The following is a 12807-nucleotide window of genomic DNA, read 5'->3' as shown; positions in this document are numbered from 1 at the left end:
ATCCTCTGAGTCCCCCCTCCCACCAACCCTGATCCCACCTAGAGCCTTAAAAAAGCTTTTGGCTACATCCCGGTTTACATAGGCTTCATTGTACAAATGATGTGACCTAACAGTATTATAAGGTGTGTAAAAATCTACAGGTAAATCAAAACAAAGGGTGCTCCCTAGTATTCATCGTGGAGTTACTTGAAATGTTGTGACATTTATTTTTAGCTAAAAAAAAAGGTGAATTTCATAGGAGTTGAATGTCAAATCTCTTTACCATCTGGCAGTCGATGGACAAATTTGGGTTTGGCGGAAGCCAAGAGAACACTACCTCCCTGAATGCATAGTGCCAACTGTAAAGTTTGGTGGGGGAGGAATAATGGTCTGGGGCTCTTTTTTATGGTTTGGGCTAGGCTCGTTAGTTAAGGTGAAGGGAAATAAGCTACAGCATACAATGACATTCTAGACGGTTCTCTGCTTCCAACTTTGTGGCAACAGTTTGGGGAAGACCTTTTCCTGTTTCTGCATGACAATGCCTTGTGCACAAAGCAAGGTCCATTCAGAAATGTTTTGTCAAGATCGGTGTGGAAGAACTTCACTGGCCTGCACAGAGCCCTGATCTCAACCCCCTTGAACACCTTTGGGATGAATTGGAACACCAACTGTGAGCTAGGCCTAATCGGCCAACATCAGTGACCAACCTCACTAATGCTCTTGTGGCTGAATGGAAGCAAGTCTCCACATCAATGTTCCAACATCTAGTGGAAAACCTTCCCAGAAGATGGAGGCTGTTATAGCAGCCAAGGTGGGGGGGGGGGGGGGGGCTATTATACTGAACAAAAATATAAATGCAACAATTTCAAAGAATTTACTGAGTTACAGTTCATATAAGAAATCCATCAATTGAAATATATTCATTAGGCCCTAATCTATGGATTTCACATGACTGGGCAGGGGTTGCAGCCATGGGAGGGCCTGGGAGGGCATAGGCCCACACACTTGGGAGCCATGTCCAGCCAATCAGAATGAGTTTTCCCCCACAAAAGGGCTTTATTACAGGCAGAAATACCATCACTTTACGTGTTGCGTTTATATTTTTTGTTCAGTATACATCATTACCTTATCTCCTGACATAGTAAAACACTTCAAGATGGAGGGGAGAGTCCTGGAATTCTTTTAACTTTTGGCTCGATGCCTTGGGCTCACTGCTCTTGGCAGATCTTTACTTATCTTACCAGGACTGCAGTCTCTCTAGCCAACTTCGCTTATCAGTTCTAGTTACATGGTGCATTTAGACCACATCCACTGTGCCACTCACGCAGTACACTATTTAGGATGAAAATAAAGTGGCATTACATTTTGATCTATCTACAGATAAATAATTGCCAGTAGCTGGTTTAAATGTAAATGCTTTCAAGAGTCAACAGTGTTTCCCCTATATTCATTTCGCAGCCATGCACCGCTTAAGACCCCAGGAAGACCCGAGCCGCCCACAAGCGTCTCTTTGTTTGTGCCCACAAGCTTGAGTAGCCCCCTACAGCAGCTAAGAATTACAGCCTGCTGATCACAATCAACAAGCCTCCCTTCCTGGAGGATGAAAAGAGCTGTTCAGCCCCTCTAACTTAGCTATAAATGTGACACTATAGCCAGCAAGCTACCAACCCTCCACAATGTTCTTTTTACAGTGGCTGCGGTTCCAGATTTTCTGGAACCCCGATTTTTTTATTAAACATTTCTACATATGTGCAGGATCATCTGCACACTTCCCCCTCCAAGTTTCAGCTGCTGCTCAGTGTTCACTCACTCTGTGACACCGCTGCTGCTTGTACATGAAGAACTACACTACCGGTCAAAAGTTTTAGAACACCTATTTTCTACATTGTATAATAATAGTGAAGACATCAAAACTATGAAATAACATATATGGAATCATGTAGTAACCATAAATGTGTTAAACAAATCAAAATATATTTTATATTTGAGATTCTTCAAATAGCCACCCTTTGCCATGATGACAGCTTTGCTCACTCGTTAAAGATTTTTTTCTTTAACGAGTCAGATGCAAAGGATTTACTTCAGACACCCAACAAGGCCCTCATCCCCATTATTCGCAGGAGAAAGAGACAGAGATATTGGGGACGTAGGTCTGGGTGCCTTGTAAGGATCCGATGGCGAGTGGGTAATCTGCCTTTGCCATTAGTCCTATTAGCCAACATGCAATCATTGGATAATACAATAGACGAACTACGAGCACATACAGTGCCTTGCGAAAGTATTCGGCCCCCTCGAACTTTGCGACCTTTTGCCACATTTCAGGCTTCAAACATAAAGATATAAAACTGTATTTTTTTGTGAAGAATCAACAACAAGTGGGACACAATCATGAAGTGGAACGACATTTATTGGATATTTCAAACTTTTTTAACAAATCAAAAACTGAAACATTGGGCGTGCAAAATTATTCAGCCCCCTTAAGTTATTACTTTGTAGCGCCACCTTTTGCTGCGATTACAGCTGTAAGTCGCTTGGGGTATGTCTCTATCAGTTTTGCACATCGAGAGACTGAAATTTTTTCTCATTCCTCCTTGCAAAACAGCTCGAGCTCAGTGAGGTTGGATGGAGAGCATTTGTGAACAGCAGTTTTTAGTTCTTTCCACAGATTCTCGATTGGATTCAGGTCTGGACTTTGACTTGGCCATTCTAACACCTGGATATGTTTATTTTTGAACCATTCCATTGTAGATTTTGCTTTATGTTTTGGATCATTGTCTTGTTGGAAGACAAATCTCTGTCCCAGTCTCAGGTCTTTTGCAGACTCCATCAGGTTTTCTTCCAGAATGGTCCTGTATTTGGCTCCATCCATCTTCCCATCAATTTTAACCATCTTCCCTGTCCCTGCTGAAGAAAAGCAAGCCCAAACCATGATGCTGCCACCACCATGTTTGACAGTGGGGATAGGGTGTTCAGGGTGATGAGCTGTGTTGCTTTTACGCCAAACATAACGTTTTGCATTGTTGCCAAAAAGTTCAATTTTGGTTTCATCTGACCAGAGCACCTTCTTCCACATGTTTGGTGTGTCTCCCAGGTGGCTTGTGGCAAACTTTAAACAACACTTTTTATGGATATCTTTAAGAAATGGCTTTCTTCTTGCCACTCTTCCATGAAGGCCAGATTTGTGCAATATACGACTGATTGTTGTCCTATGGACAGAGTCTCCCACCTCAGCTGTAGATCTCTGCAGTTCATCCAGAGTGATCATGGGCCTCTTGGCTGCATCTCTTCTCCTTGTATGAGCTGAAAGTTTAGAGGGTCGGCCAGGTCTTGGTAGATTTGCAGTGGTCTGATACTCCTTCCATTTCAATATTATCGCTTGCACAGTGCTCCTTGGGATGTTTAAAGCTTGGGAAATCTTTTGTATCCAAATCTGGCTTTAAACTTCTTCACAACAGTATCTCGGACCTGCCTGGTGTGTTCCTTGTTCTTCATGATGTTCTCTGCGCTTTTAACGGACCTCTGAGACTATCACAGTGCAGGTGCATTTATACGGAGACTTGATTACACACAGGTGGATTGTATTTATCATCATTAGTCATTTAGGTCAACATTGGATCATTCAGAGATCCTCACTGAACTTTTGGAGAGAGTTTTCTGCACTGAAAGTAAAGGGGCTGAATAATTTTGCACGGCCAATTTTTCAGTTTTTGATTTGTTAAAAAAGTTTGAAATATCCAATAAATGTTGTTCCACTTCATGATTTTTTCCCACTTGTTGTTGATTCTTCACAAAAAAATACAGTTTTATATCTTTATGTTTGAAGCCTGAAATGTGGCAAAAGGTTGCAAAGTTCAAGGGGGCGAATACTTTCGCAAGGCACTGTATATCCTACAAACGGGATATTAAAAACTGTAATATTTTATGTTTCACCGAGTCATGGTTGAACGCCGACATGAATAACATACAGCGTGCAGGTTTTACGCTTTTTCGGCAGGATAGAACAGCAGTCTCTGGTAAGACAAGGAAGGGGTGGCGGTCTGTGTATATTTGTAAACAACAGCTGGTGCACGAAATCTAAGGAAGTCTCGAGGTTTTGCTCACCTGAGGGAGAGTATCTCATGATAAGCGGTGGACCACACTATTTACCTAGAGAGTTTTCATCTATATTCTTCGTAACTGTCTATTTACCACCACAAACCGATGCTGGCACTAGGACCGCACTCAATTAACTGTATACGGCCATAAGCAAACAGAAAAACGCTCATCCAGAGGTGCCACTCCTAGTGGCTGGGGACTTTAATGCAGGGAAACTAAAATCAGTTTAACGTCATTTCTACAAGAATGTTAAATGTGCACCAGAGGGAAAAAACTCTAGACCACCTTTACTCCACACACAGAGACACGTACAAAGCTTTCCCTCGTCCTCCATTTGGTGGCAAATCTGACCATATCCTCCTGATTCCTGCTTACAAGAAAAAAACTAAAGCAGGAAGCACAAGTGACTCGGTCAATAAAAAAGTGGTCAGATGAAGCAGATGCTAAGTTACAGGACTGTTTTGCTAGCACAGACTAGAATATGTTCCAGGATTCTTCCGATGGCATTGAGGAGTACAGCACATCAGTCACTGGCTTAATCAATAAGTGGATCGATAACGTAGTCCCCACAGTGAATGTACGTACATACACCAACCATAAGCCATGGATTACAGGCAACATCCGCACTGAGCTAAAGGGTAGAGCTGCCGCTTCCAAGGAGCGGGACTCTAGCACGGAAGCTTATAAGAAATCCCGCTATGCCCTCTGACGAACCAGGCAACGTGTCAATACAGGACTAAGAATGAATCATACTACACCAGCGCCGATGCTCGTCGGATGTGGCAGGGCTTGAAAACTATTACAGACTACAAAGAGAAGCACAGCCGCGAGCTGCCCAGTGACACGAGCCTACCAGACAAGCTAAATTACTTCAATGCTCGCTTCAAGGACTATAACGCTGAAACATGCATGAGAGTATCAGCTGTTCCGGACAACTGTGTGATCACGCTCTCCATAGCCGATGTGAGTAAGGCCGCTGGGCCAGATGGATTACCAGGACGTGTACTCCGAGCATGCGCTGACCAACTGGCAAGTGTCTTCACTGACATTTTTCACCAGGCCCTGACTGAGTCTATAATACCAACATGTTTCAAGCAGACCACGATAGTCCCTGTGCCCATGAACACTAAGATAACCTGCCTAAATGACTACCGACCCGTAGCACTCACGTCTGTAGCCATGAAGTATTTTGAAAGGCTGGACAGAAGCTCACATCAACACCATTATCCCAGAAACCCTAGACCCACTCCAATTTGCATACCTCCCCAACAGATCAACAGATGATGCAATCTCTATTGCACTCCACACTGCCCTTTCACACCTGGACAAAATGAACACCAAAGTAAGAATTCTATTAATTGACTACAACTCGGTGTTCAAGACCATAGTGCCCTCAAAGCTCATCACTAAGCTCAGGACCCTAGGACTAAACACCTCCTTCTGCAACTGATCCTGGACTTCCTGACGGGCCGCCCCCAGGTGGTAAGGGTAAGTAACAACATATCCGCCACGCTGATCCTAGGCCTCAAAGACCACCCCAAACCAGGTAGGCCTCAAAGACCACCTCAAACCAAGTAGGCATCAAAGGCCACCCCAAACCAAGTAGGCCTCAAAGACCACCCCAAACCAAGTAGGCCTCAAAGACTACCCCAAACCAGGTAGGCCTCAAAGACCACCCCAAACCAGGTAGGCCTCAAAGACCACCTCAAACCATGGAGGGAGGGAGGCAGAGAGGGGGATAAAAGTTGGGGGGGACTGGTCCTTCTGTAGCTCAGTTGGTAGAGCATGGCGCTTGTAACGCCAGGGTAGTGGGTTCGATTCCCGGGACCACCCATACGTAGAATGTATGCACACATGACTGTAAGTCGCTTTGGATAAAAGCATCTGCTAAATGGCATATATTATCCTCAACCCGGGGGCCCCTCAGGGGTGCTTGCTCAGTCCCCTTCTGTACTCCCTGTTCCCTCATGACTGCATGGTCAGGCATGACTCCAACACTATCATTAAGTTTTCAGATGATACAACAGTGGTAGGCCTGATCACCGACAATGATGAGACAGCCTATAGGGAGGAAGTCAGAGACCTTGTGGTGTGGTGCCAGGACAACAACATCTCTCTCAGCGTGATCAAGACAAAGGAGATGATTATGGACTACAGGAAAAAGGGGACCGAGCACGCCCCCATTCTCATCGACGGGGCTGAAGTGGAGCAGGTTGAGAGCTCCTTGGTGTCCACAGCAACAACAAAGTATCATGATCCAAACACACCAAGACAGTCATGAAGAGGGCACGACAAAGCCTATTCCCTCTCAGGAGACAATTTGGCATTGGTCCTCAGATCCTCAAAAGATTCTACAGCTGCACCATCGAGAGCACTGGTTGCATCACTACCTGGTATGGCAACTGCTTGGCCTCCAACCGCAAGGCACTACAGAGGGTAGGCAGTATATCACTGGGGCCAAGTTTCCTGCCATCCAGGACCTCTATACCAGGCGGTGTCAGAGGAAGGCCCTAAAAATGGTCAAAGACTACAGCCACCCTTGTCATATACTGTTTTCTCTACTAGATCCAAAAGACTTCTTAACAGCTTCTACCCCCAAGCCATAAGACTCCTGAACAGCTAATAAATTGGCTACCCAGACTATTTGCATTGACCCCCTCCCTCCCGTACGCTGCTTCTACTCTCTGTTTATTATCTATGCATAGTCACTTTAACTCTACATGTACATATTACCTCAATTACCTCGACTAACCGGTGCCCCTGCACATCGACTCTGTACCGGTAGCCCCTGTATATAGCCTCACTATTGTTATTTTACTGCTGCTCTTTAATTATTTGTTACTTTTATTTTTTACTTATCTATTGTTTATGTAACACTTATTTTTCTTAAAGCTGCATTGTTGGTTAAGGGCTTGTAAGTAAGCATTTCACTGTTGTATCCGGCGCATGTAACAACACATTTTTTTATTTGATTTGATGTAGTTACAATAGAAGTGCCCATCCAAAAAGGCTCAAGGTCATTGGCCACAGATAAAATTACGGCAAATCACGTTATATGTACAGTAGCTTTGATTGGACTGATCATGTCAACACCATATTTTCAAAATCTTAGCTAAGAGTCATAATCATGAATCAAGTCGACAATCATTTTTAATGCTTGTCCTATGAAGAGAAATAATGAAGAGAAATCACAGATAAAACGTAGTTGTGTTCATCGGCCATTGGACATAAACATTCCACAACAAGTTGGAAATCATAAATTCAACAATGAGTGGTTTGGAAGGAATTAGTGACAGAGGCTAACTGCAAGCATTGCAATGCAATCACTAGCCTGCTATTCAGTAGAGTGGCTGTATGGTCCCAAATCTGCGATTAATGGGCTCTTTTCCAGGTTTTAAATGATAAGCATTCAACATTGGTCATGGTGTCAATGAAGCATGAGTGGTGCCGCACTCAAAGCAACTGTTAACTCGGAACTGTGAAAAGTTGACTTCAGTGAGTTCAAGACAACTGGGAAGTCGGGAATAAACGAGACTGGGAAAATACGTTTTGAACGGTCATCCAACTCCGAATTGTAAATCTGGCCTCTTTCTAGAGCTACGACCTGAAGACCAATGATGTCAACATGATACAACCTTGTTTTTTTCCCAAGTTCCCAGTTGTTTTGCCCACGAAGAACCATCGCGCCACCTTCCTGTTCAAATGAGCACAGCATAATAAGGATGACTCCAAAAATGCATTGTATGCTGCTACATAAATTATGTAAAATGCCAGGGAGATATGTATGCTGTAGCTAGGAAATTAATACTAAGTGTATGTTGTGTAATAAGATGTTAGTAGCCCATGTGCCTCACCCTAATAATTTGGTCTATTTACCCCACTTACTTTCACCTACTGTTCTGACTTAGTGGTGCACAGGTAGCCTATAACCTGTTTTAGAGAAATGTAATCATTGAATATTGTAAAAGCTTTCATTGTCTGCTTACTATATAAAATAATGTAAAATCGTTCATTGTCTGCTGTATTTATCCTACGGTTCTGACTTGGTGTACAGGGAGAACACTGTAAGAATGGCCCATGTTCTGAATTCTGCCGCTGTACATTTCAAAAGTGTTAAACAAATAGTTATATTGACTACGTCCATCCTAGATCGCTCATTAATGTCTTAATCTAAATTACGGATTACCTCTTATCTGCTTGTCGTCCCCTTATGCCGTAGTTTGTACATCTCAATTGTCATTAGAAACCACATTTGTTTAAGCAAGTCAGCCATATCAGCTATGTTTGCTTAAAAGGCAGTAAATGAGGCTAAATGAACTATTTCGCTGCCAGACAAGGCTCCGCTGATAGCCAGGTGTAGCAGTGGTAAGGTGTTGGGACTCTGCTGTTGGGACAGCTTTATGTAGGCCCTAAATGTTGGCAGACACCGTTTGTCACCGTTATAGTACAATTAATGTATTGTTTAGTGTTGTGCTGTGGCTTTGATGGCATGCATCCCACTTGTTTTGTTTTTTGCCCAACCAAGATGTATTTGCTAAATCGCCACTGCTTAAGTATCAAAAGTAAAAGTACAATTAATTTAAAATTCCTTATATTAAGCAAACGAGACAGCACAGTTTTCTTCAAATTTGACAATTTTCCTGTTAAAATGTAAGGTATACTTTTGGGTGTCAAAAATATAAATAGTAAAGTAAAGTACAGATACCACAAAAAAACGACTTAAATAGTACTTTCTTTAAAGTATTTTTTCTTAAGTACTTTACACCACTGCTATGTAGGCAAGCTATATGTATGTAGCATATCAACAAGCAAAACACAGACAGGCAGTCAATAGTAATTTAATGCGCAAACATTGGCTATTGGGAGGCAGAGTTCTCTTGATATATGGCAGCATAACTATAAAGATGACATAACACAAAACACTGATAGTTTTTCCGCAATACAATGTGTAGACAGTCTTGCTTGTGCTACAGCAACATCCATTACAACAGACAGACTTTATAATATATATGTTTTTGGAATGTTCTTTCAAATCGCCGGCAAGTTTTTATTTCAGCTGTTCAGAAATATGAGGCAGAGACATTGGCTACATCATCATGTCGATCAAATTGGTTGAGGGTTCAGAGGAGGTTGAGAAAAGCATAGAGTAAAGAAAAAACTTGAATGTGTGTGCAAAATAACATGCACAGAAAGTGATTTGGATCCTTAGTTTTGAGAAAGAAGTTTCCAGAAGGGCGGTATGAGGGTGAAAACACTGTTTTCTGAGCCTCTGCATTCTTTTGAAAGTGTGGTTGAAATAAAAAATACTGACATTTAGTCCTTCAAAGAGTACTAAAGTAGTACTACTTAAGCAGTACTTTAAAGTATTTTTACTAAAGTACTTTACACCACTGAGGTTAGGGGAGGGTTTGGCCAGGGTAGGCCGTCATTGTAAAATGAGAATTTGTTCTTTAGTAAGGAGTATTGGTGTCTCTGAGGGGTCTTTGGCCTGGTTAACTAACTACCTCTCTCAAAGAGTGCAGTGTATAAAGTCAGAAAATCTGCTTTCTCAGCCACTGCCTGTCACCAAGGGAGTACACCAAGGCTCGATCCTAGGCCCCACGCTCTTCTCAATTTACATCAACAACATAGCACAGGCAGTGTAGCCTAGTGGTTAGGGCGGCAGCGTAGCCTAGTGGTTAGAGCGTTTGACTAGTAACCGAAAGGTTGCGAGTTCAAACCCCCGAGCTGACAAGGTACAAATCTGTTGTTCTGCCCCTGACCCCCTAACCCACTGTTCCCAGGCTGTCATTGAAAATAAGAATGTGTTCTTAACTGACTTGCCTGGTTAAATAAAGGTTAAAAAAAATAATAATTTAATTTACATTTATATCCCTCCCAGGATTGTGTGTACAACAAAGCTTTCTTAGTCTCCAACAAGCTTTCTCTACCCTTAACCTTCTTCTGAACACCTCCAAAACAAAGGTCATGTGGTTTGGTAAGAAGAATGCCCCTCTCCCCACATGTGTGATTACTACCTCAGAAGGTTTAGAGCTTACTTTGGAGTATGACTAGACACTGTCCTTCTCTCAGCACACTGGCAAACTGGTTTCCGATCTGGTCATGGGTGCACCTCAGCCACGCTCAAGGTCCTAAACGATATCATAACCGCCATCGATAAAAGACAGTACTATGCAGCCGTCTTCATCGACCTGGCCAAGGCTTTCGACTCTGTCAATCACCACATTCTTATCGGCAGACTCAATAGCCTTGGTTTCTCAAATGACTGCCTCACCTGGTTCACCAACTACTTCTCAGAGTTCAGTGTGTAAAATCGGAGGGCCTGTTGTCCGGACCTCTGGCTGTCTCTATGGAGGTGCCACAGGGTTAAATTCTCGGGCCGACTCTTTTCTCTGTATATATCAATGATGTCACTCTTGCTGCTGGAGATTCTCTGATCCACCTCTACGCAGACGACACCATTCAGTATACATCTGGCCCTTCTTTGGACACCTCCAAATGAGCTTGAATGCCATACATGCCATACATGCCTCCAGAATTGTGGAGGTCTACAATTTTTTTTCTGAGGGCTTGGCTGATTTCTTTTGATTTTCCCATGATGTCAAGCAAAGAGGCACAGGTACACCTCCAATTGACTCAAATTATGTCAATTAGCCTATCGGAAGCTTAAAAAGCCATGACATCATTTTCTGGAATTTTCCAAGCTGTTTAAAGGCACAGTCAACTTAGTGTATGTAAACTTCTGACCCACTGGAATTGTGATACAGTGAATTATAAGTGAAATAATCTGTCTGTAAACAATTGTTTGAAAAATTACTTGTGTCATGCACACAATAGGTTTCTTAACCTACTGGCCAAAACTATAGTTTGTTAACAAGAAATTTATGGAGTGGTTGAAAAACAAGTTTTAATGATCCAACCTAAGTGTATGTAAACTTCCGACTTCAACTGTATATCTCCCTCTCTAACTTTAAGCATCAGCTGTCAGAGCAGCTTACCGATCACTGTACACAGCCAATCTGTAAATAGCACACCCAACTACCTCATCCCCATATTGATTTGTATCTTCTTGCTCTTTTGTACCCCAGTATCTCCACTTGCACATCATCATCTGCACATCTATCACTCCAGTGTTCATGCTAAATTGTAATTATTTCGCCTTCATGGCCTATTTATTGCCTTACCTCCCTAATCTTCTACATTTGCACACACTGTACAATGATTTTTCTATTGTGTTATTGACTGTACGTTTGTTTATGTGTAACTCTGTGCTGTATGTGTCGAACTGCTTTGCTTTATCTTGGCCAGGTCGCATTTTTAAAAGAGAACTTGTTCTCAACTGCCCTACCTGGTTAAATAAAGGTGAATTAAAAATATATTAAAAAGTGATGTGTTTTTTTTTATTTTTATCCCAGCAGCCGTCCCTGCTGGGGGCCTTTTGGTAGGCTATCATTGTAAATAAGAATTCGTTTTTAACTGACTTTCCTTGTTAAATAAAGGTTCAATTAAAATAAAAAGAATAGCTGGACAAATGCTAGAAACATTTCTAGTAGTCCTACTGCTTTCACCGATCTTGTCTTTTCGGGAACAGATAAAGGGGAGAACCCTAACCCTAACCCTATGCATCCCCTGAGAGTAATAGGAGAGAGGTGGTGGAGGTGCTGCTACTGGCTAGCCCTCCTGCTGCTGTAAAAAGGAATGGATGAGAAAGACAGGTTACTCCTCTCTGACCTTCTCCTCCAATGGGTTTTGAGAAAGGAGGCAAGGAGAGAGGACATGAGTATGCAATTAAATATGTCAGAGGAGTTTGTATCCCTTTCCGCACATGTATTGAACTGTTTCATCCAACAGTAGGTTCAACAGAGGATCAAAACCCTTCAGGACACCACTGGCTGTGAACGATACTCAGTGAATACAATTACTGTTTGGAATTGAGGTGCATTGACTTTCAAAACGTGAATGACCAGTCCTAGGTCAAAATAGCTGTGACAATTACCTTCTCATCCTCCCTGAAATTTCACTGGTATGTCAATATATTTTGAAAGGTCAAATATAGTTCTTACCTTTATGCCGCAGAGGAAATAACTTATGAATTGACAATGTGTAATGTGTGGATTGGAAACATGCTAGCTCTGGTCCAGGGTGTTATGTGTGGATTGGAAACATGCTAGCTCTGGTCCAGGGTGTTATGTGTGGATTGGAAACATGCTAGCTCTGGTCCAGAGTGTTATGTGTGGGTTGAGCCTCGACTTCAACGGCCTGCATATTTCGATTAATATAACTGATATCAAATCAAACGACTATCATCAATTTAACGTATGCGTATTAATTTAATTCGCTTGTGATAGCCGTCGCTACTATGCTCCTATTTAGCCGTAATCATCAAATTTCTGACCACCTTTTGCTTGGCGATACTCCTCATTGTTGATTAGAAATGCACGGGTGTCTTATAAACCTCTGTGGCCAGTTGCAGGTGGTACTCCAAAAAAACGGAATATTCTGAAAAATATTTAATCTACTTTTTGCACCACAGGAGGAGGTTCCTCGCCACTTTAGCTGCTGGAGATCTGGCGTTTGGCATCTTTGCATGAACTAGTCATTTGTAACACCTCGATCACACCGACTGTGTTATTGCGCAAAATGGTAGAGCCTCATCGGGAAATGTATGCAACATAAGTTCAACATTCACCTTCCGCTACCATTTCTGTCAAGCCGTCAACACATATGTTCAAT

Source organism: Oncorhynchus keta, chromosome 22 (genome assembly GCF_023373465.1).
Source record: "Oncorhynchus keta strain PuntledgeMale-10-30-2019 chromosome 22, Oket_V2, whole genome shotgun sequence".
NCBI lineage: Eukaryota > Metazoa > Chordata > Actinopteri > Salmoniformes > Salmonidae > Oncorhynchus > Oncorhynchus keta.
The sequence above is the reverse complement of the archived record's forward strand: the minus strand, read 5'-3'. Positions refer to the sequence as shown.